This window comes from Saccostrea cucullata, unplaced genomic scaffold (genome assembly GCF_032062105.1).
Source record: "Saccostrea cucullata isolate Sc308-1 unplaced genomic scaffold, CSIRO_AGI_Scuc_v1 ctg2103, whole genome shotgun sequence".
NCBI classification, from domain to species: Eukaryota; Metazoa; Mollusca; class Bivalvia; order Ostreida; family Ostreidae; genus Saccostrea; species Saccostrea cuccullata.
The window spans coordinates 38,467-66,060 of record NW_026926420.1 but is presented as its reverse complement, the minus strand read 5'-3'; the positions used below and the strand labels follow the sequence as shown (position 1 = coordinate 66,060).

At 31.7% G+C, this 27,594-nt stretch overlaps 1 long non-coding RNA gene across 1 annotated transcript; it reads left to right on the top strand.

The window, feature by feature from the left end:
* The first annotated feature begins 14,243 nt into the window (after nt 1-14,243).
* Nucleotides 14,244-27,332, top strand: LOC134271650 (uncharacterized). The gene is made up of 4 exons (XR_009993063.1): nt 14,244-14,283; nt 14,497-14,569; nt 19,196-19,243; nt 27,048-27,332. It is a non-coding gene; the product is annotated as an uncharacterized LOC134271650 (long non-coding RNA).
* The last annotated feature ends 262 nt before the right edge of the window (nt 27,333-27,594 follow it).

Below are 27,594 nucleotides of genomic sequence, written 5' to 3'. Positions count from 1 at the left end.
CCTGAATCTCTTATTTTATATGTTTTGGGGTGTCCAAAATCAAGGTGCATACAGATGTTAAACAAAGAAGAAACTTGCAATGGCCTAAAGTGACTTATCAATTGAATCCATGTCAATGGTGCATATAGTTATTTTATGTACCAAAAATAATAAGTAAAAGATCAACAGAGTGCTTTTATTAAAGAAGTAACCATGGTAACAGAACTAAGGAAAACTTGTCTTCTACTGGATGATAAGAAACACTGAGTAGAGTACCACCGCAATTTTTGGATCCATGCCCTTTCATCATGTTTATTTTTGAACGGGTTCAATGAACTGTCAAAAATTATGGAAATGTTTCTAATTAAGGTGTAGGTAAAATGTTTTGAAATTAGTGAAAAGGTAAAATTGTTAAACATTTTTAATGCAAACTACCAGTAAATGTGCGTAATGAAGACGGTTGATTTTTTTTTCAACATTATTTCTTGTTCATTTGTCAGATCGGGTTCGTTATGTGTAAAATAATTTCCAGCTGTCATTGGAACAAAAACAAGGCATGATCAGGATCATACAAAGAAAATTTAGAGTAAAAAATAGGTAAATTATTACAGTTTGTTCATCTGAATAAGTTTTAAAACTCTTTGAGAATCTCAGAGTGAATGACACGCCCCAATTTCATGTGATTTTTTACTTGGAAACCCATCAGTTTAGTGCAGCAAACAGGCAAAGATCTAACAACGTATATGGATCTGATCTTGTTGTAAAGCTTGACAAATGACACATACACAATAAATTAACCAATGATTAGGAGGAAAATAAACAAAAAAGATTTGTTCTTTCTTAATTGCATTTTTTTCTCATTAAAAGTTTACAAACAAGGAATAAAAGAAGGTAATCTACATACAAGGAAATTGTCTTTTTAGTTTTAAAAAACTGAAAATTATAGAGATAATTAAACCACTTTTGATTTTTAGTGCTATTTTATGTAAAATATTTAATCATTTGATAAATAAAACATTACCCCACTGCCCCCCAAATTGGTTAATTTTAAGAAATAAAAAAAATGGTGTAGGAAACACAGAAACTTAAATGAATTAAATAATTAATGGTAGTTAAACTGTTCAATATTTTCTTTATTTGGTTTAAAACTGTTGTTTCTTAATCCCATGGGAGAATTTTTTTCTATTTTGAAATAAAAATGGGATAAATCCCACATTTATAAAGAGATGGGAGATTATTTTCTGTATACAAAAATATGGGAGATTTTGTCCCATTATAAAGCATTTATGGGATTTTTAAACTTCTATGGGAGAAAAAATCCCACAGAATACCCTTTTCTCCTACAGAATAATGGTGGGATATTGGTTAGGAGAGAAAATCCCACCATAATCCCATGGGATTTCTTGATTTCAGGTGTAATATCTTTTAAACTGGAAGATATTCAGGTGTAAAGGTTAGTCCATGTTGTGCGATTAAAAAAATCCCACCGGATGACATAAATTTTTTCTATGTACCTTTGGAAAAGTGGTTGGCGAAAGTCCGGACAGATGTCGTGTCCGGAGTTAAATGTCGCACTGTTAAACCCATATTCAAGCAACGTCAAGGAATATGGGATTTTATCTCAGTGATACATGTGCATTGCCCATTTTAGATTGAGTATGTGCTTCGCGGAATAATCCGGGTTGTGCATACCAGTTTTTTTTGTTAGAAATGCCACAGTGACTATATATACTTGGTACGTGACGTAATTTCCTCCTTTCTAAGTAAGCAGACGAGCACATGGGTAGGTTGGTTCAGGCGATACAATCATTTCAATTTTGGATCGATATTTTAAAAAAAAAAAACACGTTTTAGCCTGACAATGTCTTCTCAAATAGACCACGTTTGTTCATTTTCACTGAAAGATTAAATCCGATTACGCATACTTTCATCGGATTGAAGGTAAACTAAGCCTATATATAGCGGTCTAATTTTCAAATGAATATTGCTATGAACTTAAAGCGGCTTTTACAAACGTATTATCACAGACCTGTATAAAAACTTCAAACTAGTACTCCAATCTTCATCACGAAAATGTAATTTCGGTGCCCAGAATAACAAATTTAACTTGGAATGTAATGAAGCCAGGAAGCTTGGAATGTCGACCTACAGTACAACACAAAATGCCGACCGTGGGGAAATAACTCTTGCTTAAATCACTTCGATGAAAAACCATACATTTAAATAATTTATCCAATCACTGCCTCGTGTTGGGGTAGTCACGAGTAAGTGGCCCTCTTAGGCTGAAATGATAACGTCTTATGCTAACTAGATTATACAAGCCGTTCTTTAGAAATATATAATTAAACATTGATTCATAAAATAAATTCCATTTAACAAATTGCTATAAATAGACACAAGTTTATTTATTTATTTCTTTTCTTTTTTTGTTACATAATTTCAAATAAAATTTTGGAAACGTACAAGCAAAGACAAGGGACATAATTCAAAAGGTCAACTTTAGGTAAGGGGTGGTCACGAATAAGTGGCCTTCTTAGGGTGAAATAATAAAATAAAAATAAGGAATAATAAGAGGAAAACTTATCCGTATGTTCACAGGTGCATGGAATATAGCATGTGTCAGTCTAACACTTGCATAAGGTCAACGCAAGTGCATACGAATGCAAAGTCATTTAAATCTCATAACCAACGCCTTTACTGTCTTCTTGACTAAAACGAGCAGTCGTGCCATGCTTTGGAAAAGGGTTTTAAATCAGAATTTAAGTTATTAATTTATAAACGGGACAAGAACTAACATACTTCGTATCGGAAAATCAAAATGGGGACGTTTTTCCGGGCAAGTGAGAGTAAGGGGTAGTTGAGTCAGGGGTATCAATTTTGACCCGATTACAAACGCCCATCCCTCAAAATATCCCCAACCGGGACAATGCTCAAGATTATGGTTGCTCGCGTTCGATCACTTATTTTACCGACCCACTTCCATTTAACATTAACGCACACATAAACCCAAGGGAAACAACAGTTAACACTGAATAACTTTCGACACAGTTGATGTTATGTTTCGAAGACTTGCAGCACCATTTTCTCTAAAAATCTAAAACAGATAGGGCAAACGTATATACTGGTATTTATACATAAGGATGTAAGCTGTTAGGACTTTATTTTAGGGAAGCCTAATCCATAGACAATATACTAGTATTTCCATATTATAATATTATGTTATACATTCTCTACATTAGTGTAATTGGTCGTTTACAAAATAAGCAGGTTAAGGTACAACACATCACTTATCTATATTAAAATATCAATATTTTTGCAGGATGGGCAGACACTTGCCTGTGTGCTCAAATAGATACACATTTGTACCTCTTCACATGGATAAAGCCCAGGGATTCACAACATGTTTAGGGTTCTTGGAGCTAGAAATAGACAGATTATGTAAATTCGATTCACAGCAACAAAACGCAAATCTTATCAGAACACCCCCCCCCAAGGGCCATTCCGGGTAGCCGTGCATCAACCAGGCCTTACTGTAATATGCTTGGCATTAAATTTTAAACCTTGTCAATAGGTTACTACAGCTAGATAACTAAACATTCATATAATTATGATTAATTCCAACTAACTTCAATGGGGTTATTCGAAGAATGATACTGAAGGGAGTTCTCGTGATACTCTACAGCTTTTCACCGACATCGGGGGTGAATCCATTAGAATATGACTCCCTTTACACATGTTACATGTTAAAATAAATACCGAACATCCTGGAGATTTGGTTTAAAAAAAAAAAAAAAAAAAAAAAAAAAAAAAAGTTATATTTTTATTTAAAATATTTAAATGTATATAGCCACAATGGGCTTGTAATAGTAATACGTTAAAAAAAAAAAAAAAAAAAAAAAAAAAAAAAAAAAAAAATTAACTTAGGGTAGCCAAAATAACACAAGCAGATCACATTATCCCCATAAAAATTAACTGTCTCTGCCTAATTAGTGTGGGAGCAATCATGTCAATCGCCTATACCTGTAGCCGTCTTTTAGGATAAAGGGTTGAAAGTTACTGGAACGATTATACATTAAACTTTATAGCCGGGGATGAGAAAAGAGTACACCGGGATTTGGGGACTTTATACGTGCAGTCGGGGAACTACGTACCTTATTTAAGGGTAACTTAAACATCGGTCAAGTTTTATACCCGGTATTTTCTTCTTTAAGTATAAGCGTCTTTAAGGGTATGGAAAATCTAACAGAAAGGGAAACACCTATTTTCGTGTCTAGATCTTAAATAGGTATAATATCTCTCAGGCTCAATAAGCCCGTCATTATCGGTACTAATTATCAATCCCTCTTTAGCATTCTGATTTCAAATCATATGATTTCTAATGTTTAATCAATAAGCATAATTTGTTCTCATCGTTTACAATGAGGCATTAATTAGTTCTTCATACATACGTTCCCGGGAGAATATATACCATATATATATGTCATCATATATATATATGCCTGTGGTGCTCACATGCTGAGAACAGTTTAATGTAATTTCTTAATACAAGTGCTCTCACTACGCACATCTCTCGGTCGTGTTCAAGCATGCATACAAACTAGATGTTAGATAAGATTACGACAAATTTATTTGTTGGTACAAACAAGACTTGTTTATATGATTATGTCATTGAATCAACTTATTACCACTGCAGTATAACTTTCACTCTATTGCCCTGTAAAAGTCGAGAAAACGATAAAAAAGTCATATTATATATTCCCTTTACTATCCATTGTTATGTATGTCCTTTAATCCGAAGTTGTTTTTTAAACTCATTGTACTTGGTTGCTAATGTTTGTGCAAGTCGTACATTTACAAATAATTCCACAATTTTAAATTTGAAAATTTGTTGTTCGTATCAGTTGTACATTTTTACCCCCCCCCCCCTTCTATGTCCTTTTCAGCATCCTTGAACAAGATTCAATATCGTGCATAAACACCCAATAAAATAGTTCACAGATCTTGCAAAATATATTAGGTAGAAAAAGTTGTGGATATAATGTCCAACTGCCTATCCTTGAAAATATGTAATATACTGTAACATTATCAAGTCTGTCGCTTAAGTAAATTCAATCATCTAATCCCAACATCATGCCTCGATTCAATAGCAGGCAACACACAATGTTTTTGGTCAAAATCATTTGGCTATCTTTAAGTTCCAATAATTGCTGTGTTTTTCCATAAATAAGGAAAGTATTAATAAGGTAAGTAAAAAGGGGTACCTTTATCATGACCATAGCTACTTAAATAATTAGGGCAAAAATAAACTTAACTATAAATGGCGCTGGTTAGTGGTGACAGAGGTGGGGAATGACGACCCGTCACCAATTTCTGTGACAGTTATTGGTGGCGGATGCTCTTACGAGCATGTGGCGTTATCGTCAACCCCACCTCACATGAACGAGTGCTGTTGTTAACTCGTATGACATATTGTGGCGCTATTTGCGCATTTGTGGCACTATTTGTGCATTTGTGGCGCTATTTGCGCATTTGTGGCACTATTTGTGCATTTGTGGCGCTATTTGCGCATCTGTGGCGCTATTTGCGCATTTACTTTTAATTTAAACATTGATAAAGCAAATCTCAACATTTTTAGTACCTGGATATGTTAATGGGATATTGGACCATTGAACAATATTGTAATGATTTAACATTGATGACATTGTTAATGGGATATTCGCCCAGTGTATCATATTGTATTGATTTTACATTTTTGATGGGACATTGGCCCATTCATTTGACATGGATACTATCTAAATGGGATATTGGCCCATTGTATCCATTTTGCGTGGCGTTGTGCATTTGCGAAATTTACCCAGTGCACAATATTTAGCCCATTTGGGGCCGCCACTTATGTTGTTATTGTTGGGGAGACGACCCGGCGGCCGCTCCCAAATTTGTCATATGTCACCGCGACCAGATACGCCAAACTTCAAATAAATCATATCAAACTTATATCAAGCGTTATTTTATATATAACATCTGAGATAATTACAGCATATGAAATAAATTTTGATTTATTTTTTTAACTTCAATGTTTTGCATCAAGGGTTTGCCGTAAGTCAATTTCCTTTGTTCGTCTGTACCTTTAAATTTATATTTAGATTTGCCGTACGACAAGAATCCTGTCTATAAAAGCCAGGATTAACACACAGCTGTTATACAGTCTACATTAAGAGGTAAGAATAGTACTTTAGTTTGAATTATTAACTACGTCTTTTTTTTTAGAATATTTGTTGATCGATGTTAACTGAATGATGGATATTAAACATTCAAAGTTGTACGTTTTAGTTGGAGGATAATCAGAATATATTGGAAAAGATCATGTCTTTCTACAGGACTTTGTTTTTGCATTTGAATCGTGAAATCTAAAGAAACATGATTTTGTATATTTGTTTTAAAAGAAAAGTGGGTTTTAAGTTTGTTTGTTTGAGAAGGAATGCGTGTTGAAAGTTTGAATATGCCTACTTACTTCAATAAATATTCTGTAAATGTTTCCCTATTAGAATTATAAGATTTTACATCGAGCAAAGCAAAAAACTAAATTTATTGGTCATGGAAAAGTTTAACAACATACTAACAAGTTGTACTTCCCTACTTTATGCAGTATTATACCTTCATTACCTGCATACGGAGTGTATATATCTCAGTTGATTCGATAAACAAGAGCATGCTCTACGTATGAAAAATTTCTAAAGCGAGGTAAATTATTGAAAAGCAAGTTGATGAAACAAGAACATCAGTTGTCTAGTTTAAAGTCATCATTTCGTGACTTCTATGGTCGATACAATGTCCTTGTCCGCAAATACAATTTATCATTGAGTCAAAAGCTGAATTTCGTTTTTCATACCTCTTGCTAGTCCATTATTTATACACTGAATTGACAACGGTTTTTCCGTTATTTCCCCATCATGACAAGGAACACACGGCGGGTGTGACCGGTCAGCAGGGGATGCTCACTCCTCCATGGCACTTGATCCCATCTCTGATGTTTCGGAGGTCCGTGTTCGCTCTGCTTATATTTTGCATTGTTTTATGGACTTTGATAATGAAAATTATCTCCATATCATTCTTACACAAAAAACCTTCTTTGTGTTTCTGTCCAAGAAACTAGTGTTTTTTTTTATTTTTATGAAGATAATGATGATATATTTCTAACTGTTGCAGTTTTGTACATGTACATCCCCAAATGTACATGTAATAGTCGAACTCATAAGTTGTATATCCTCTATTTGTATCAATTCATGTGAGAGTTCACAGTGAGTAGTTTTCAAGCATGATTTATATCTTATTTAAAATCCTCGTAAGAAGACAAATATGTATTCTTTTTTCTAATGGATTAAAGGAAAGAACGTGAAAATGGATTATTTTGGAAGAAAACTGTATGCATGCCAATCCATCTAAATTTCAGGCAGTTGCCTTGGGTAAGAAAACTTTTGATAAGAACCCTGTATCTAAAATTGATGGTGCAGAGATTTTATGTAATGAGACTGTCAAGTTATTGGGAATTGATATTGATTTTATGCTATAATTTGATGTCCATATTAGTAATATCTGTAAAAAAGCTGCTCAACAATTAAATGTGTTAAAATATATTGGCTCAATATTAACCCGGGCAAACAAAATTACAATATTTTTTTAGTTTTATTTTGTCAAATTTTAATTTCTGTCCTCTTGTATGGCACTTTTGCTCTAAGAAAAGTTCTAGGAAAATCGAGAAATTCAAGAAAGAGCTTAACGTTTTATTTATGAAGATTTGGAGAGTAGCTACGAGTCATTACTACTTAAGGCAAAATTACCATCATTAGATATTAGGAGGATGCGTAGCATGGCTCTGGAATGTTTTAAGATTTTACATGACCTTTCTCCTAGATGTCTGTCAGACTTATTGAGTTTTTAGAAAGTGACATACAATTTAAGATATTCAAACATTTTAGAAATACCAAAAGTGAGAACTACATCATATAGCTAAATGTCTTTTAGATATGCAGCACCAGTTTTATGGAACTCCTTACCTGAACATTTTAAAATTCAAACCAATTTTTTACAGTTTAAATCTATGATTGCCTCTTGGAGCGGCAAGGACTGTGAGTGTACAGCCTGCTCCACTAGGTAAGTTGTGTCCTTTTTGTTTGTGTCTGTGCATGTGTGTCAGTTTTTTTTACTGTTATGTTCTTTTTATGTTTCTGTCGATATGCTGTTCGCATGTTTGTAATGTTGTGACTTACGTAACTATGTATACCTGTTGCTTTCTCTATGCATCTGTTCTGTATTGTTTATGTGTCTGTACATGTGTGTTCTTATATGTATCTTTAACTGATGATGTCCTTTAAATTAGACTGTGTGCTATATTGTTGCAAGCAATTCTATGTTTATATAGTGCTGCATGTTTTCATTGTTTTACTGTTATGTATATGTTAAATATGTCAGTCAAAAGCTCATCAGAACTTTTGTTATTTTTAACTACCATACTGACTTTAAATAAAGCTTATCTTATCTTATCTTATTTTGGATAGAAGTGAAGAAATATTCAATAGAAAAGTTAATGTTTTAAAAATCTTTCCTTAAATGAAGGATATGGAGATAACGAACACTGTTCAATCTCAAAGTCATCATCAGATTTTAATGTCAATCAAGCACCATCGGCCAATATTCCTTGTTTAAAAACGTGTCCTTGTGCCAGTGATTATACCCTGTATTTTTAATGATAGTTTAGATAACTGCGTACAATGGAATAGTTAACCCAATCATTAAGCTTTGGTGTGGAATGTACACCGTTATTTGATGTCGGCGAAAACCCTTTGTTTGAGGCTCGAATCATGTTCAAAGTATTGTGAAACGACAGATAAAATTTATTCAGTAGTCATATCTTTCGACTTAATAGTAATGATAAGTGTTTATACATTTATAACATACATTTGCAAATATATTTCAACTTTTTTTTTTCTTTTTTGCATTACCCCTAGGTGTATGTTTCCGCACTCCTTTCATTCACATTGTTAGCATGACTAAGCATAAATTTATGTTTTTCAAAAAGGATTACGAATATATTGATATATTATTCGATCAAATTAAAAACTTTAATCATCTTTCAATGAATAACATATATACTTTATTAATCAGCCTGCACTTTATAACGGAAGTCCTGTCGATATTTCTTTGAGATAAGAATTTTAGAATTACAACCTCGTTGTACTTGTTTTCTCGAGGAATCGTTTATAACTTTTCAACAAAGCCATCCTCTTTTCCAGAACAACTGAACTGTTTTCAATTAACCAAGGGACTCTTGTTTGCTTAAATAAAGGTTAACTCTTTCTTTTTAATTGAAAATTAAACAAAATTTAGTCAAAATATAAAGACTTCGAAAGAAAACATCTCAAGAATTACTTTGAAATTCCTAGAAAGGATTAGAGTTATTAGAACGTTTCATTACATAGGGTACATCCAAGCTTGTTCTAGTCGTTTATTTCGAGTTAAGGAGGCGCCACAACGCATCACAGTTTACATAAAAATAAACAGGAGGTTTTGTTTAAAAATACATGTATATTCCTCAAGAAATGACATAATTAGTAATATCATTATGATACTCATGATGAAGAAATTAATTTTCTTTTCGAATATTGACCCTAGGGTGAAGGTTAGGTCATCAAAAGTCCATCAAATTTTTCACGAGAATGTATAAAAATGTAATATGTAGCTGCAAATGTCTTTTCTCTCAGGAACAACAACAAAGCGTTTATTTGTCATAAAAATATGGTAGCATACTCAGGTAGTTTAGATTTAACTAAGTTATGTTAACTAAGCAAATGTAAAATTAATGTAGGAAAAGTTATCTTAATCTTCAAAATGGATAGGTCCCTGTCGTATATATGTAAGACCAGTTATATTGCATGTATGAACTTTGCATCATGTGATTGGTGTTATTATACAATCATGCGATTTAATATGACTTTAACAGTACAAATCGATAAATATTAGTGATTTTTCATACTCTTAATGAAAAAATGAAGGAACAGGTACATGTTCATGTATTTACGCAGTGAGTAGAAACGGATCTTGAATACGCTAAAATAAATAAATACTACAGTACAGACAGGACACAACCTTACCGAAAGCAAACCCGGAGCGAATCCCGATCGAACCCTAAGCAAACCCAGAGCAATCCTGGGTCCCAGAGAGCGAACCCCAAATTCAGTAGCGGTCTTACAAAGCGAACGCTCGATCAGTATTTCTTTAGAGATTAGGCAATAAGATAAGCGATTTACAAATCAGCGCGTTGACCAATTACATTGGCATTTTATATAATCTATCAATTTTGATAAAAGATCGAATATGTGATTTTTTTTTCGATATAAATCCAAATATTGTATATGCAAACAAAGCGTGTGAATGCACAGTGTAAATCTATAATGATAATTTAAAAACAATTTTATATTCATTTAATTCTATTCTGCTGGCTGTATATTATAATTATTAATTTCTTTGTTTTATTATTGAAGTAATTAATGAATTATATATTTTAACTTTCCGGGTCGAATGTTACATGGGTATTTACCTATTAAATTATTTTCATTATGTTTTATACCAGTATTTAAAGTCCAATAAAAATTTTCAATTGTGTAAATATATTAGTCAATGCGTAAAAGATAAAAAGAATATAATAATTAGCATTACAATTTTTACTGAAAAAGAGAGGAGAAAAGAAAAATAACAGGTCTTTGAATATATACAAGCGTACCTGCTCATTATTCAATTATTTTATTTTCATTGTCTCAATATACATGTTCCTTCAAATTTATCAAAATTCACATCAATATTATTGATCTTCTTAATATTACATGGAAAAATGCAATTTACTTGTACATCGTCATGTATATTATTTGAGAAATAAGCCAGGCTTATAGAAAACAAGAGTACAGAATTGGGAAGACGAATCGTAGAAATTTAAGGAAAAAAACATCCAGGCTTTATTGAAACCTGGTCTATTGAGGAGAGATTATAACAAAAATCTCTTTTTCAGTCTTGATTTTCCTGTATATATTCATAATTAATATTTAGAAATGTTTTTTAATATTTTTTTTTTCATTAATATGTGTATGTGTATGTGAAGTAGGGGGATATTATACACCTCTTTACTGGCTATGAGGACAATATAGCAAGTTTATCGTTCCCCAAGACAGCAAACTATTTCCCGAGGCGCAGCTGAGGGAAATAGTTTGCTGTCGAGGGGGACGATGAATTTGCTATTGTCCGAATAGTCAGTATAAATAGGTGTTTTATTATACCGATGCTGACTTTACTTTTGTTACGTCATAATATATACGTCACAATCCATCTAAAATCAGAAGTTTTCAGAGATGAAAAACGAGGGAAATCGATTGCTGCCGTTGAATAGTTTGAGGACTAATCACCATGGGCAAATAGCACAAAAACTATTTCACGGTAGAGACTTTTTAGAAAAAATAGCATGTTTATTCGTCTTATTTTTATATAGAAAAAATCAACTGAGGTATAATAAATCAATATATTCTTATCAGGAGAATAATTATTATTTGTCCTTATTTTTTTCATTCTGATTAAATCAAACTCCTCCATAATTCTGAGCGTAAAAAATGTCTAATATAATCTCTTTTTAAAGAAAATGTCCTGTAAATATTTACTAAGAACTTTCAATGTGTAACTACTATAATTAAATCTAAATATATTGCACAATAGATAAATTTATAGACTGATTTGATAATTCACGTGTTTGTCAAACATTTTAACTGCGGTTAAGCAAAACATAAGGAATAAGAATTACTTTTTAAATTATAAGACGCTTGAATTTGAAAGGTATTTTGTTAAGATGCTTTCGTCAGTTTCATTTGTACACCATTTGATATATTGAAAATCAATTCTACACCTTTTCTTCCTCTTCTGTTTTTGTTTTCGGGTTATAATAAAGAAAATAAAGCCCTTATAGCCTGCTATAAATTACATTTAACTTGGAATTTTTCGGGAATTCCGAGGGTGTAGAAATCAAGGATATCATTATAAATCTACGTCGAATGTACAGTTGAATTTTTGAAAATTTATCAAGGTTCTCCATAATGACACTGTATACATAATCAGTGTACATGTATCGATCGCCGCCAAAATAAGAACAATCTATTCCACAATCCCATTACTGTATTGGAATATATAAGCGGCGGGGCTTACTGGCGGCGAGATTCAAGCGTGGTCTGCTTCACGTATCAATGCGTAAAGCGATCCCAGAAAGCAAACACCGGTTTCGCTCTAGTGGACCCAGAGCTGACCCCGAGCGAACGCGGAGCAAACCCTGAGAGCACCCAGGGCGCACCCAGACCGGTCCCAAAATTTTTTAAAGTAAAGCCGAAGCAGACCCCAATCGAACCCTTGAAGCGAACTTTTGACCCGCTTGGGTTCGATCTGATCTAAGGTTGTGTCCGGTCGATGCTGTATGGGCAGATTTTTGCCAATACCTGGAAAGTTCAAATTCAAGAGGGTGGATTGTACAAAAGGCAAGTTGTTTAGGGGGCAAACTGTCCAAAGTAAGCGGTATGGAAAGACCCAAGAATTTATAAAACCAAGAATTGTAAAATTCCATCTGCAATACTATATACTAAACCTTTGCAACCACAAATTGAATTCAAATTCCCACAAATCAATTTTTTTCATCAAACCTTGAAAATTTGACCCCACGAAAACATATTCTGTGTTGACCTCATTGTCCACGCATTGAAGCGCGGCTAGTTGTGAACAAGGTAACATCTGTTTAAAACAATTCAATATTCAAGAGGGCTTCCTTATGTATCTTTTTTGCAATGTACTTGATTCGGTATTATATAGTTGCCTTTATGAACCTAAAGCTTCTTATTTTTTTTATTTTTATACAAACTAACTTGAAAATTTATTTTTATAGATTTTATAACTACCATCTTTTTATTATTTTTTTTCAATTTTGCAAGGAATGATTAAAAAAAAAACGATTCCAGTATTCAAAAATGGGGGTAAACGTGTTCAAAAAACATTTCTTTTCTTCAATCAACAGCTTATAGAAGGACTGATTTGAAATTGTGTACTTTATTTATAAAGGTTCAGTTATTATGCTCAGCATTTCCGACAGTTTTGGTATTTCGTTTTTTTTTTTTTGGGGGGGGGGATGTATTTCTACCAAGTTTATGAATAATCGATAGGTAAAAAAAATCAAGTATGGCATATGATGTCAAAGTCCTTGTTTGATTTTTGCTTTTGAATTTTAGGTGTATGCTATGAGACATGTTGTATGAATATTATCCTGCAAAGATATGTTTTTTATGGGTGTTTTTATTATTTTGTGACATATTCAAGGTATTCAAATAAAACAAAAATATCAATTTGATACCAAGGTGTAGAAATAGGGTCTACCTTAAATTATCATTAAGACTCTTGTTGCTCCCCGTAGTTTTTTGCTGTACGACTGTTATCGAATCTTGCGTTTATAGGTAGTGTAGAGTCAGATCAGGACACCGAGAAATGAACTTGGTCTACAGTAAAGGATAAGAATTTTACGAGAGAGTAGGATAAAAAAAAATTAAGAGTGACAAAACCACACTAAACCATAATGAAAAGTAAAATAAACTTAAGTTATCTGAATGCTTTTTTTTTTTATTTTGAGACGTGGAGGAGGATCGGATCAACATTAGTAAAATAAGAAATATTGTGGATATCTTCCAATTTTAAAAATATAATATTTCCATGATTAATTAAGTTTCTGTTTAAAACCTTCAGGAATTAAAATGGAAGTACCTGGATATGGACTTATATTCAAGAAGGACAGAATGAAAAGTCAAACTTTTGGAACTTTATCCTTCGGGAGTTATCTATCGGATATGGATTGCCAATTTGGAACATTGGTAGGGATATCATTTTGTCTGTGTTAATGACTTGCAATTAAAAAAGAAATAGCGACAAAATTATCCAGATTTAAACGCAAACATAACGGTAACATACATACATACACAATCCCTCAAGAATAATAAAGTAAAAATTACTCAGTTCAATTTATGTTTTCGATGTCTTCGGTGGGCATCTTCAAAGTAAAACTATATTAATTTTTTTTTAAGAAATGTATATTTCTTAGGTATTGAAATCCTTTTTTTTCCCTGATACAACTCCTTAAGTTTTTTGCATTCTTTATAATCATGCTTTTCTTACTTACTCTTATTTTTTATACTTATCTAGGGTATCAGTGCCTCAGTGGTGTTCAAAAATTGGCTTCGAATTGTAAGTTAGGGGAAAGTGCTCTTTAGATATATTTCAATGTATATAAAAAATATATTGTCAGATTGGAGACTATTGGAAATTGTAACAATGTTGACGCATTAATTTTTATGTTTTTTTTTCATTATTACTCTTAAGTAAATATGAAGAAATTATAATATACTGGGAAAAAAAATTAGATAAAAATGATAACAGGAACATTTATTGAATTTACAGTCACATGATTCGCATGTAGATGTGTTGCATGAATGCAAGACTGAAGAAAAAGAAAAGAACCCTCGTAAGCTTTGTAAGTTTGTTTTAATTTATTAAATATTTTTGAATCAGTCAAAATTACAAATATTTTAAGGCGTAATGTTTTCTCTGCTGGGCGTAATGATATAAAGTGCAAGATGACAATATTCAAATTTAATAAGAATTCTATTCAAGCGATTGAATTATCATTACGTTTTTATATGTTAATTTAAACAAAAATGTGTCAAAATAATAAAATGCATAAGTTTCAGTGCATGTTTTCTTGTCTACTAATTACACCTACGGTGTGTGTACTTCGGGTTTTGTCTTTTAGCCGCTTATGCACAGACAACTTGATGAATATCGTTATAAAAATAAAAACAATACATGGTGCTGGCGTGTGTAACGCTTATTCATGTCACCAACCATTCAATACACCACGATCGCCTTAAATTTTTAATAACTAATAATTCTTGTGAAGGTTGAACAATTTAAAAGCTGAATATGATTTGTAAAAAGAATGTGTCCGCCATTTTGTTTGGAAAATCACTGTACCTGCAGATACCTATATAAAAGGCAAGACTTTGTCACTGTTCAGTGTAATCAGCCGACACCGGTGTAGACGGACGTAATTTATACTGCACTCGGTAGCGACAATAATAATATGATACCAAGTGGAGCTTTTTAAAAAAAAGCTTCCCGTCTTTAGCAACAATCTTAAACAGTAAACTGATCTACACCTATCAAGCCGTATAATTCTTTTGAATTTTGTATTTCTACATTAGCCTTTTACTGGCATTAGCTCTACCACGGTTGTCGCTCGGTCATCTCCGTAAACTTTGACTGGCCGAGAACTTTCGGCAAACCTCGGCTGATTCCACTTACTTCTTCAAACAAGAAAGGGGAAAAGAATAATTACAAATTGTAAAGCCTGCAAGCTATAAAAATCAAATTTTATTTCTAATGAAATTAAAGACACCTTTTTATTTATTGCTAAAAAAAATACCATGTTATTAAGAATTAACAACTGCTGATTTTGCTGTTCGTTTTGTCATTTTTTTAAGATTGGAAATCTTGCAAAATTGTTAAGTCGTACGAAAATTAGATCATCAGAAAGTTATCTCCCTTGCCTTGAACAGCATTTCAACCAATGAAATAATTGAAAATTTTCTCATCATGCAATTTCTACCAATCACAAAAGAGAGGAAGTGCATAGTCCGAAGACTGTAAAAAACTTCAACTATACAATACCGTCTTCCAAGGAAGACGGTAATAATGCAGGAAATCAAGGAAACTTACAAGTAGAATTGTACATTTCAGTACAGTATACAAACAAACACAGACACACGTAACTGCAATAAAAAATATTGTAAAACTGTAAGGAAAAGTAATGCAACATAACCAGCCTATGCCTATTTACGAGTCGTGTTCAGCTTTAAGTTTTTAATGATGATTCTCGAAGATGTAGTGGGGTTTTTTTTTCTTCGCCCCTAATGCACGATAAATTGTGTCAACATGCAAGAGGGCGTCAATATGCAAGATAATTATGTGTTCATGACTTTAAAAGATTGTGTTAACATGCAAGTTACCTTTCTTGTTAGAAATTGTGACTTTAATAATAGTAAATTTTCTTTTTGTAACAAGAACTTGACATCATACAAGCAAGATGCAACATAATTATGTGGTATGCGACTTATTTATGCCAACATGCTGGATAATTTTATACATATAGACCTTACTTTATCAAAAAAACAAGTTCATTAAGAATATATGCGACAATGATATCATCAGGATAATTAAATAAGTTCACATGCACAATATTTATGACGAAAAGCTACCCATTTATGTGAACAATCGAGTTTTATATCAACATGAGGGATATAGCTATCAACATGCTAGAATATAAGTTGTAAGTCAACATACATTTTTGGCATATTTACAAAACAAACTCCCACATCAACATAATTATATCACATATTGACATAAAAAGTTGCATGTTTGCATAATCATCTCTTTTGCTTTCTTATCAAGAAAACATTGATGTAAATGTCAATTGTCGCCCAAGAAATTATTAAAGTAAACAATGGAAATTGAATTAGTCGTTTTTATTATCAAACCTCTATGTGTGAAAATGGCATGCGTCTAGATGATGGAAACGATAGTAGAGAATGTTTTGAAAACTTATATTCGGATGAAAATTGGACAAAACAATACCCTTTTAAACGTTATAAATTCATCAAGTAAATATTCCTCAAGCAAATAATGGCTGCATAAAATATAAATTGAAACCAGACACATGCATCATCTACATTCTGCAGAGTTCGGCTATTTTCGAATTGTACATTAGCTCTATATTCAAAGATTTATTTCACTTTAAAAATATTTTTTTTAAAAAACCGAACTGTGTAGAGTACGTTTTTATGCAGTAGGTAAAATTCGATGTTAGAAAAAAAAGACCTGTCGTTTTTTTTTTTTTCGATAGTAAATGATTAGCCACTTTATACAGTATAGTATATTAAGTATGAAAAACATATATATTTCTACAGATTCACTTTATGAAAGTAAAATTATGTATATTGTGATTTATAGAGGGAAATTCATATATAGGGAATATTCTGATTAAGATTCGTTTTAATATACTGAAAGGAAAAAGAAACACATAAGAACATAATGTTGGAAAAATCTTTGATTCTGTGGCCGAAAAATAGGAAAATTAATCAGAGGTGTATTTTGGTTACTTTGAAATAAAATTACTAGTCAAAAGTACTCAACCATGAAATGTATGGCGTCACTTAGGGGAAATCATAAAAAGTCAAAAGCACGTGCATGTTGATGATGATAATTTTGTGATAAAATTTTGTAGTGCCACACGATGCATTAGAGTTGTAGAAATCGTTTTTGCATATTTGCAGTCAGTATAAATTTCTTACAATCGTGGTATTGCTGACGGAAGCTACTGTGGGTTTAATAATTGAATTCAATATTGCATAAGTGAATAAAAAGGCAAAAACATGCTGCTTTACAGATTGTTTTCAACTTTTCAACCAAGTAAAAGTTTTTTTGGTTGTCAGAGAGTTAACTAAAAATGTTTACAACCAACCTTGACTGCGACGTTGGTGCGTAAAAACGTCACAACAAGATAGAGCTTTTCATCATGCCACCTCGGTTATTGCCAAGGCATTATCACCGAAACTGATATTCATACAGCAGACAATCATACTAATTTTTTTCATCCTAAATTGACAATGTTGACAGAAACTCTCTTTTCTAATTTGGGCCGCGAGCTTGGCCACTTTACGTCGATTTTACTCTCAAACGCGCACATACGCGTCGTTTGCATTTTTTTTTAGCATTTTTACACAAAAAAAATTAGTTAGTGCTTGTCGAAACTTTCTTTTACAAACATCCACGTTTACCAAACCTGCTGGGATCTGTACATTCTATCCTAAATCGAAAATTCGTATTCGATTGGGTGGGGGATTTGTTGGCTTTGGAATAATAAGCTTATCTCAGCCATGCCAATAAGACTACCGTCTGAAGGGTTGAATAATAATGTTCTGAAAAAGATAAGTGCTTTGTTGAACTCAATGCACAGGAAAATCCAGTTTGTTACTGTTGCGAAAAGGAAATTATGAGAAGTTTTAGTTTAATTTTTGGGGGTGTCGACAAATTGATATCAATATCTCAGGAACTATCACTCAAAATTACACAAAAATTTGGTAACTTGTTGATTAAAGATACATTAAAATGTATGATAATAATGGTGGAAAACATATTTAAAATAATTGTTTTAATTAAACTTTAAAGTTAAATATGCGTTTCTTAATCCATTCAGTATATTTAAATAGAATATTTAATTCTGAATAACTTCTCCCACATCAATCACCGTCCACCAACACTTAAACTTATGTGTAAAGAGCAGCCAGTCTTGGAAAATGATGTCAGGTATAACTTGCATATCAACCCGATTATATGCCTTAAAGTTCATAATTCATGTTCTATTGGGTTGGGGGGGGTATGCTGCACAATTATATACTAGTATGTGTTTGATTACTGAACAGTGTTCTTGGTTGCTAAATCAACATCTTGGTGATTTGTAAATTGTAATCTATATTTAGCTATCTTATGAAATTATTTAATTTAGTTACCTTACCTTAACATATTGTTGTAGAGAGATAATTTCTAAATTTTTTTTTTAGAAATGCATTTAAACCTCTATCTCTTTGTATTGTAGTTCGTCGAACAAATCATGTGTTGTCTTGCAAATTTTATGTGCATAGTTTATTTTCGCAATAAAAAGATTACTTCTTTTCGCTAGGTTTAACGCGTCTTTTAAACAACACATTGTAATTTTGTAATTTAAAAAAAAGGGATCGATAAACAACAGACGGTAATATCCTTAAAATCTAATCTAATACAACCATTCAATTTAATCCAAATCGTTTTTTCACCTTCTATTTATTTATCCGATTGACAAGTTTGATGTTATGTACGAGATAAAAGTCATAGTTACATGTATTCAGAGAGTAAATATTAGTAAAAATTTTTTATTTTGGTTTCTGTTCTGATATGCATACTTTAATCTTTTAACATGGGGAGACAATGTTGGTTAGGATGGAAAAGTCCTCCTTTCTTTGAAAATTCAAAAGTATTCAAATCCATATGTATTATTTACTTTTAGCCTGGAAATACCTACCTGTACTGATGGCGTTCTTTATCTTAATGCTATGTAAGTAAAATACTTATTTCTTTTTGTTTCTCATCAGAAATGTTGAATTTTTTTAGAGACCGTAATGGTCTTCACAGACTACAATTCTTAAAACAAGTTCTCTGTAAAAATCAAACAGGTTAAAAAAAAGTTGGCCATGACATATCTCAGATTTACTTCAAACTTGTTATATGGTATCTTTCAAGGATGTAATTTCTATGTATGACACATTATTTTCTGGACATCTTTTGTTACCATGGTAAGCGGAATACAAAATTTCCTACCGATGTGTGGCAGTCTTGCTAAAATCCACTTGTATACACCTCTGTGATGAACTCATGTTTAGGATTTGAACTATGTTAATCGTTTTAAAGAAAACTACAACATAAACAATTTCAATGTTCGACTTTAATATGTCTAAGAATTTTCTTTAAATTAAAACTGCGTCAAACAATATATTTTTTTCGAAATTTATTAAAAACGGTAAAAATTACAACATTTTGGGATGAAAAAAGGTAAACATAACTTTCACAATGTTTTACATATTTCGTCTGAAGGTACTTGTCAAAATTAGTGAAAATATTTTTTAAAAATTCACAGGCAAATAAAAACAAATGTTTACTATAATAAAATGAAAAGCCATAAAATTGGCAATATGCCAAAAACATCTTCATTTTACCTTTCATATATTAAAAATAGATGTATTATTTTCTTTTTAAAGTAAAAATTCAAAAAATTGAACTAACAAAACTCTGTTATTTCAATATTACATAATCAGAGTACCCACAAATGAAATATCTATTCATATCTGATCATATACATACATAAACCCTTCTTTCTAGCATAATACAAAAATAACCACCGTCTATTACAGTTTACCACAATTTATAAGATTGCATCATAATTTCTAAATTATATGTTTTTATAATAAATGAACATGAAACACTATACTGCGATCCAAAATACAAACGATTGATTTATACTTATTTGCTACATATTATAGAACAAAAGGCTACAAAGTAGTACATTTAAGACAAGTATTTTTGCGTGTGACTTTTTTTTGCGTCTATATCAAAATTATCAACTACAATGTATCTTAATTAGCAAACCATATCATATAAGATATTAATGTGAATATTAATGCAATTACTTATTCTGAGTCTATGATACATTTTATGTTAGTAAGAATATTTTAATTTACTTCAAATTGTGTAATAAATGGCAAACAACCATTTTTTCTCAATCCGACTTCTAAGGGCAGATCACTTTTACAGCATAAATCTACCCCTTCAAGTTGAGCTCCTTAGTATGCTGTTTATAGCTTCCTTAAATAATGACCTCACTGAGTTGATTAGAAATATAACTCCGGCAAGTAAATATATAGTTAATTATAGTAAATCAACGTTTTAAAAGTGTTCCTTATAGTGTCAAAATCTTCACTGTAGTAAATCAAAGTTTTCAAAGTGATCACTAAAGCGTCATATTTATCTCCATCGTAAATCAAATTTTTTAAAGTGTTTACTATAGTAAATCAAACTTTTTCCATATTAAATCAAATTAAGTTTCCATAGTTATCACAATAGTTAATCAAAGTGTTAAAGTGTTCACTATAGTAAATCAAAGTGTCAAAGTATTCAATATAGTAAAAAAAAGTTTTCATATTGAAAATGTAGAATTTGTTTGAAAATCTTCTCTGCTCCTGGGTATTCAACAAATAAACTAAGTATAAAGTTATGATGAGCAAGAATGCTTCTTTCAAAATTTTATATGTATGGCCCAAGGTAAGGGAATCTGGGCGGGTCTCTATTGATTATATAATGAAAATACATTAATTCTTTGAAAATCTTCTTCTCTGTTCCTGAGTATTAAATAAAATAACTAAGTATATAGTTTATGATGAGCAAGAATGCCTCTAGCACAATTGTGATTTTTTATGGCCCCAGGGTCAGGACTTCTGGTGTTAGGGCGGGGCACTATCGATTATATAGTGAAAATTGATTATTTTTTTAAAAATCTTCTCTATTCCTGAGTATTATATAAACTAATTCAGTACATAGTTATGATGTGGAAGAATACCTTTGTAAATTGTATGACCCCAGGGTCAGGGGTTCTGTTGTAAGGACTGGGCTCTACTGGATACATGTATATAGAGTAAATGCAGAAATTGTTTGAAAATCTTCTTCTCTGCTCCTGAGTATTAAGCAGATGAACTACCTATATAGCTATACTGCACAAGGACTATTCTTTCTGAATTGTAAATTTCAACGCCCCTGGGTCATGGGTACCATAAAGGGGGGAATCTACTTATATACTGGAAATGAATAAATTGATTGAAATCTTCTCCTTTGTATTAATAAAATATTTTTGATAAGCAAGGGTGCCTTTTCCAAAATTGTGAAATGTTTGGACCAAGAGTCAGGGGTTCATGTGTGGTAGTGGCACTATACTGATTTTTTCTGAATATTAACGATTAGTCGAATTGTGAATGCCATGACATCTACTTTGAAACATGAACCAAAGTCAATCGTTGTTGCATGATGCTCAGGTGATCTATTAGGCCCATGGGCCTTTTGTTTGTTATAACTGTAGGATGCATTCCTAGGATTAACCACATTCTAACCATAAAACAATTGCAAGTTCTTTTTTACTATACGAGGGGCATTTCAAAAGTTCTGACAACTATTTATTGAAAAATGAACCGTTTACGGAAATTATTGTGTTTGATATGATCATTGGAAAGATCATAAAAAATATATACATATTGCAAAGTCACGTTTAAATCTTTATGACGCAATAAGTTCTAAAATGACGAATATAGAATATAGAATGTTTAGCATACTGACCATAAAAATGACGTAAAAAAGACACAATTGATGAAATTAAAATTTTCAAGACAACTTTTGCTTATTACTCAGACTAAAGCTAACGGAAGCAAATGCAAGTTGGTGGAATGTTTACGTAGACTACAATCATTTATATGGTGTTCTATTTCGGAGATCATCTCGTTCTAAAATGGTTTAACCGAGTGTCAAACATCGCGTGATTTTATCGAATCTCGCTCAAAATATTGCATAAAAAGATCTAACTGTGAGAAAAAGACAAAGTTGACAATCAAAGAAAAATAGGCGATCGTATTACAAAATTTGATGGCATAAATTCGTAAGGTGTTTAAACCAGATTTGTGGGATCAATGAAGGCTCAAGAGAAGATAAGTTTAGTGTGCCCCATATTTTTTCGTAATATCCAAAATGGCGGCAGCGCAGTTTTAACCTAACCGTACCTCCACATATTTGCAAATTCGCAAATTTAAATGCATGGATAATAAATAAGAGTTTACATGTATGTGTAATTTGAATTCATTTTTTGGATTCAAAAGTCAAAAGCAGTAGTGAGATTTGGGGCGCTGAAATTGAATTTTTATAAAAAAAAAAATACGCACAGAATCAAGTCAGGGACAAGATTTGGTACATTTTATTCGTAAACGGTCCTGTTACTCAAAATGTATTTGATGAAAACTGCATTAAAAAAATTCAGTTTAATACCGGACATGTTTTATTTCAAACAATGGAGAGCTGTGGCCTTCAACTCGACATTTAGATATATCGACGACGTATTGTCAATTAATAATGATAATTTCCATTCCTACATCGACACGATATATCCTGTTGAGCTTGAGATAAAAGATACCACAGAGTCCGACACTTCTGCTTCATACGTGGATATTTTACTTGAAAAAGACACTAATGGTAATCTAACAACCAAGCTATATGATAAACGTGATGACTTTAACTTTTCTATCGTCAACTTCCCTTACTTATGTAGCAATATACCTTCATCACCTGCATACGGAGTATTTATATCTCAGTTGATTCGATACGCAAGAGCATGCTCTACGTATGAACAGTTTCTTAAACGAGGTAAATTATTGACAAGCAAGTTGATGAAACAAGAATATCAACAGTCTCGTTTAAAGTCATCATTTCGTAAATTCTATGGTCGATACAATGACCTTGTCAGCAAATACAATTTATCATTGAATGAAATGCTGACTGACGTTTTTCATACCAATTGTTAGTCCATTATTTATACACTGAATTGACCACGGTTTTTTCCGTTATTTCCTGATTATGACAACGAGCACACGGCGGGTGTGACCGGTCGGCAGGGGATGCTCACTCCTCCATGGCACCTGATCCCACCTCTGATGTTTCGGAGGTCCGTGTTTGCTCTGCTCTTATTTTGTATATTTGTTTAATGGACGTTGAGATTGAATACTGTTCGTTATTTCCATATCCTTCTATATAAAAAAAAAGAAAATCCAGCCGTATCATGTAAATTAACTTCTTAAATGAATGTTGATGAGAGCATAACTGGACATAAACCGTGCTCGCAAACAAACCATACATTGAATGATGGAATTGCTGATAAACCGTATCATAGCCCTACTCTATCTCTTAGCAAATTGAAATTTTCTTTGAAATTTTTTTCTTCAAATAAGACTTTGGAATTACTTTTACAATCGTCTCAAATGGATAAAAAACGCGACTTATGCTAAACATTATATAATCTGACGTCATTGTCAGACTTATTAAGTCATCAAAATTATAAAGTGACGTCACCATACATTTTTCTTTCAATGAATGTTTTTTTAAATGAAAGGACTAAATACTAAATACCAATACCAATACTACATATTTTTTTTTATATAGAAACATGCACACAATTTATAGAAAATTTTTACACTACGAAATCAAATATGCACGTCGTATTTTTGAATTCATTGTTTATTAAAAGCATCATCTCATGCAAAGTGACAAATAATGATATGAACGTTTGAGATAGACATTTACAGTGCAAAATATTTGGCTACGGTTTTTTTCAGTCTAATAAATTCTATGGAAAGGATTGACTTTTGAACAATTGCAGACATTTTTTCTATATTTGTCATGTTTAGAGCAATGATTCCCATTAGATATTGATCAGTTCCGGAAGGCCTCTTTTTTGGAGGATAGCTATTTCAATATGGCGGTCGATTTTTTTACCATATGAGGAGACCGCGTTGCATTATGGGATGGTTTATCCTCCAAGTTTAGGTGATAACATAAGTACATGTAATTTTAAAACGCCTCGTGCAAACACCGGAATATATTTAAATAAAAGTTCAAACATTAAGCTATCGATTGTAAGTGGCGATTTGAAATTCTATGTCTAGAATTTTTGTTTTTCCTTAATATATCTGGGTATTTTGTTTTATTTTTATTTTTTATCACTATCAAGAGAAATAAAAAAGAAAGAATATTATACTTTAATATTTTCTTCTCATTAAATCATGAACAAAACAAAATACAGAAAGAAACCTTACAGGCAAAATATGCTTTCCTTTATAACGCAGCACTGTTAAGGCCTACTATGAGAAATCAATGGAAAATATATGTGCAAAAAGGGGAATTTTATTTTAAATTGAATTTATTTCAATTAAGCTGTTATATTATCGCAGAACTTAAATACGTATGGAAATAGCATAGTATTACCCACTGTGTAGTGTATGAAGTTTAGGCCCATCGATGGACAGTCACGTGATGAATGCATAGTACGTGTACTGAATGTAGGTCAATAACAAATTTCAATATCGCAAGGGCCTACCCTAATTGAAATTAAAAATTCAAGCTATTAATTGCTTCTGCATACTTTGTAGTTTCTGAAAAGTGCTGCTGCTTTGAATAGAATTTTTAATAGCAAAATTTTCAAGTAAATAGGCCAATGTCAATTTTTTTTTAGACTTTTACCAAATATTTTGTGTACTTATGAAATCACGCCTTCGATTTAAAGAGAGCAGCAGCACTTTTCCAGTTTAGGATAATATCCTATATCTATATTCAAAAAAAGGTTAAGATCTATGCAGTGTATGCTCTTGCGAAATTACGATTTTATGGTGCATCTCTATTTAAAATATACGTAACCTGTACATAAAAACACGACATAATTAATAAAATACATTCTCTTGAAAGTTAATGAATAATCGCACTTAACAAAGGATCTACATTGGTATTAATCGACTATTTAAAATCTGTAAATAATATTCCGTTTTATTATAAAACGCATTTTTCATTGTTAAAAAATTCCTCAATCTGCCTCTCACAGTACATGAAATACGTCATGTTTACCAAAATGACGTCGTATATACAAGTTCATCGCAATCAGTGCTTTGTTAAAAACCAGCTACAAGGGATTTACCTAGCAACGTTTTTTAATGCATTGATATGTTTTATTGCTGTTTATTATGCTAATACAGTTAAAAGTTGCAAATAATTTAATTTTCAGGTATTATGAGAAATACATAAAAGTCATATTTTTGTGTGACGTCACAGTAAACTTTTCCCGTATAAATTAGGCCCCGCCCTCAAACCTTAACAATGCTGCAAAAAAATTTAAGTAAATAGATAGAATAAATAAATAATAAATAGTAATATAAAATAATTATTTTGAATAGCAATAATCAATGAAATCGATAATCTGACATGTTCACTAAGTATTTTACGTGATATCTAAATGTAAAAAAAGAAAATAAAAAGTGTAGTGTTTGAGGATTATTCGAAAGATAAATAAACAAATTCCATTAAACTTATGTTTAAATTTTCTTTATCAAAATTTATAAATTGCTTTATATATAAGAAGGGTACAGAAAAATCAGTTTGGTTATAATAATCTCTTAAACAGTTAGACAGGTAATTAACGATAACCATCGAAAAAGAAGTTTGAAATTGATCAATTAATTGAAAGTTTACAAAATTAGTTATATGGTTTTCTAATATCCTGATTTATCTATCATTATATAAAATTTTAACCTTTTATTTGTTTTTGTTGAAAAACATGCCATTGATTCATAATGCAAGATTGACTGTTATTTAATTGACTAAGAGTTAACTGTTCTTTATTTTGAAGAATAAGATAAGTGGCGCCACCTGAACCTCTATTTCTTTTGAAGATAAAATAAGTATATCCTCAAAGAACACGGGCCCCTCAGACCTGTTGATGCTATAAACTTTTCGGAGAAAAAAATTCAAGTAATGATTTTCTCTCTTTTTTGCACTGGAAATTTGCATTACATTTAGAATATGATATATGTATTCCACACAAGCAGAGTCAGGACAAATGTCCCCTATAGTTGTTTTAGGTGTTACAATTTTCAAAATATAGGAATGTCGGGTAACATAAATAGAAGCCAATAAACTGCACACTTGGTTACATTTTCTCAACAAATTACATATGCAACTACAATGCCTGCATAGAAAGTAATCCATGACAAGTAATTCTGAAGCTAAACAGCTTCAATATGCAGAAAAAATGAATATTCACCTTTGAATTCCTCTTAAGACATGTCATTTGCCCATTTATCTTTTTAATTTTTTAATTTAATCAAATATCGACTTTTTTTGTTTAAAATCTTTTAAAACTGAGTTAAGTTTGCAATATGTTTGATATTTTGCAATATATTACATGATCGCTTACATGTAGTAAATTACAATTGTACAGTAAACACTGTTTTTTAAAATCACTTGTATTGGATTAAAACAATGATCACAAATTCAGATATCTCTTTTCATTTTTGGAGATGGTTTTTTCATGAAAAGTACAGAAATTTCAAGATTTACAAAATTGAGAAATCCTATTTCCAATTGATAAACAAGGTTACTTTTCAAAAACTATTACAGATTTTACATCTGTTTAAAATTATGTTAAATAATCTAAATCTTTAACTATGCGTGGTCAACCAATTTTGATAATTACAGAGAATTGGTGCTAAAAAGTAAAACTTTGAATCTAGGCAATTTCCTGTTTGTGATCATGAGAAGAACATCAGACGATCAAGGGACTTATGTTCTACCTTGGAGACATAAAGCGCATATTACCGATATGAAAATTCAAAGTCTGAAATACTTTCAAAACTTCAAAAACCCAAACTGCATCAAAGTAACAGAGCGGATTCATACCATGATTAATATAAGGATGGATCAATATCCAAATGAAATCGGTGCAGCATCTGCAAGATCTCAGATTCTTGGCAAATTCCGAAGATTTACACAGAACATGCTACCAGAAATGATTTATAAATCAACCAACCAAACTATGCCTAAGAATCCATATAAAGATTCTCTTCCAGGATGGTATGATTACAAACCACACTTCGAATCGGTTTGGGACGTTTTTTTACGCCTACGGAACAAGAGTCAAGTACCCTTTATTTTAGAATCCGTTAACAATTTGAATGAAAAAAGAGAGCAATATGAGAGCAAAAACGCATTAGAGATTTGGATACTTCAGGCTAAACTTATTCCCCTGCTACAAGAATTTTCTAAGGAAGTCGATGTCCC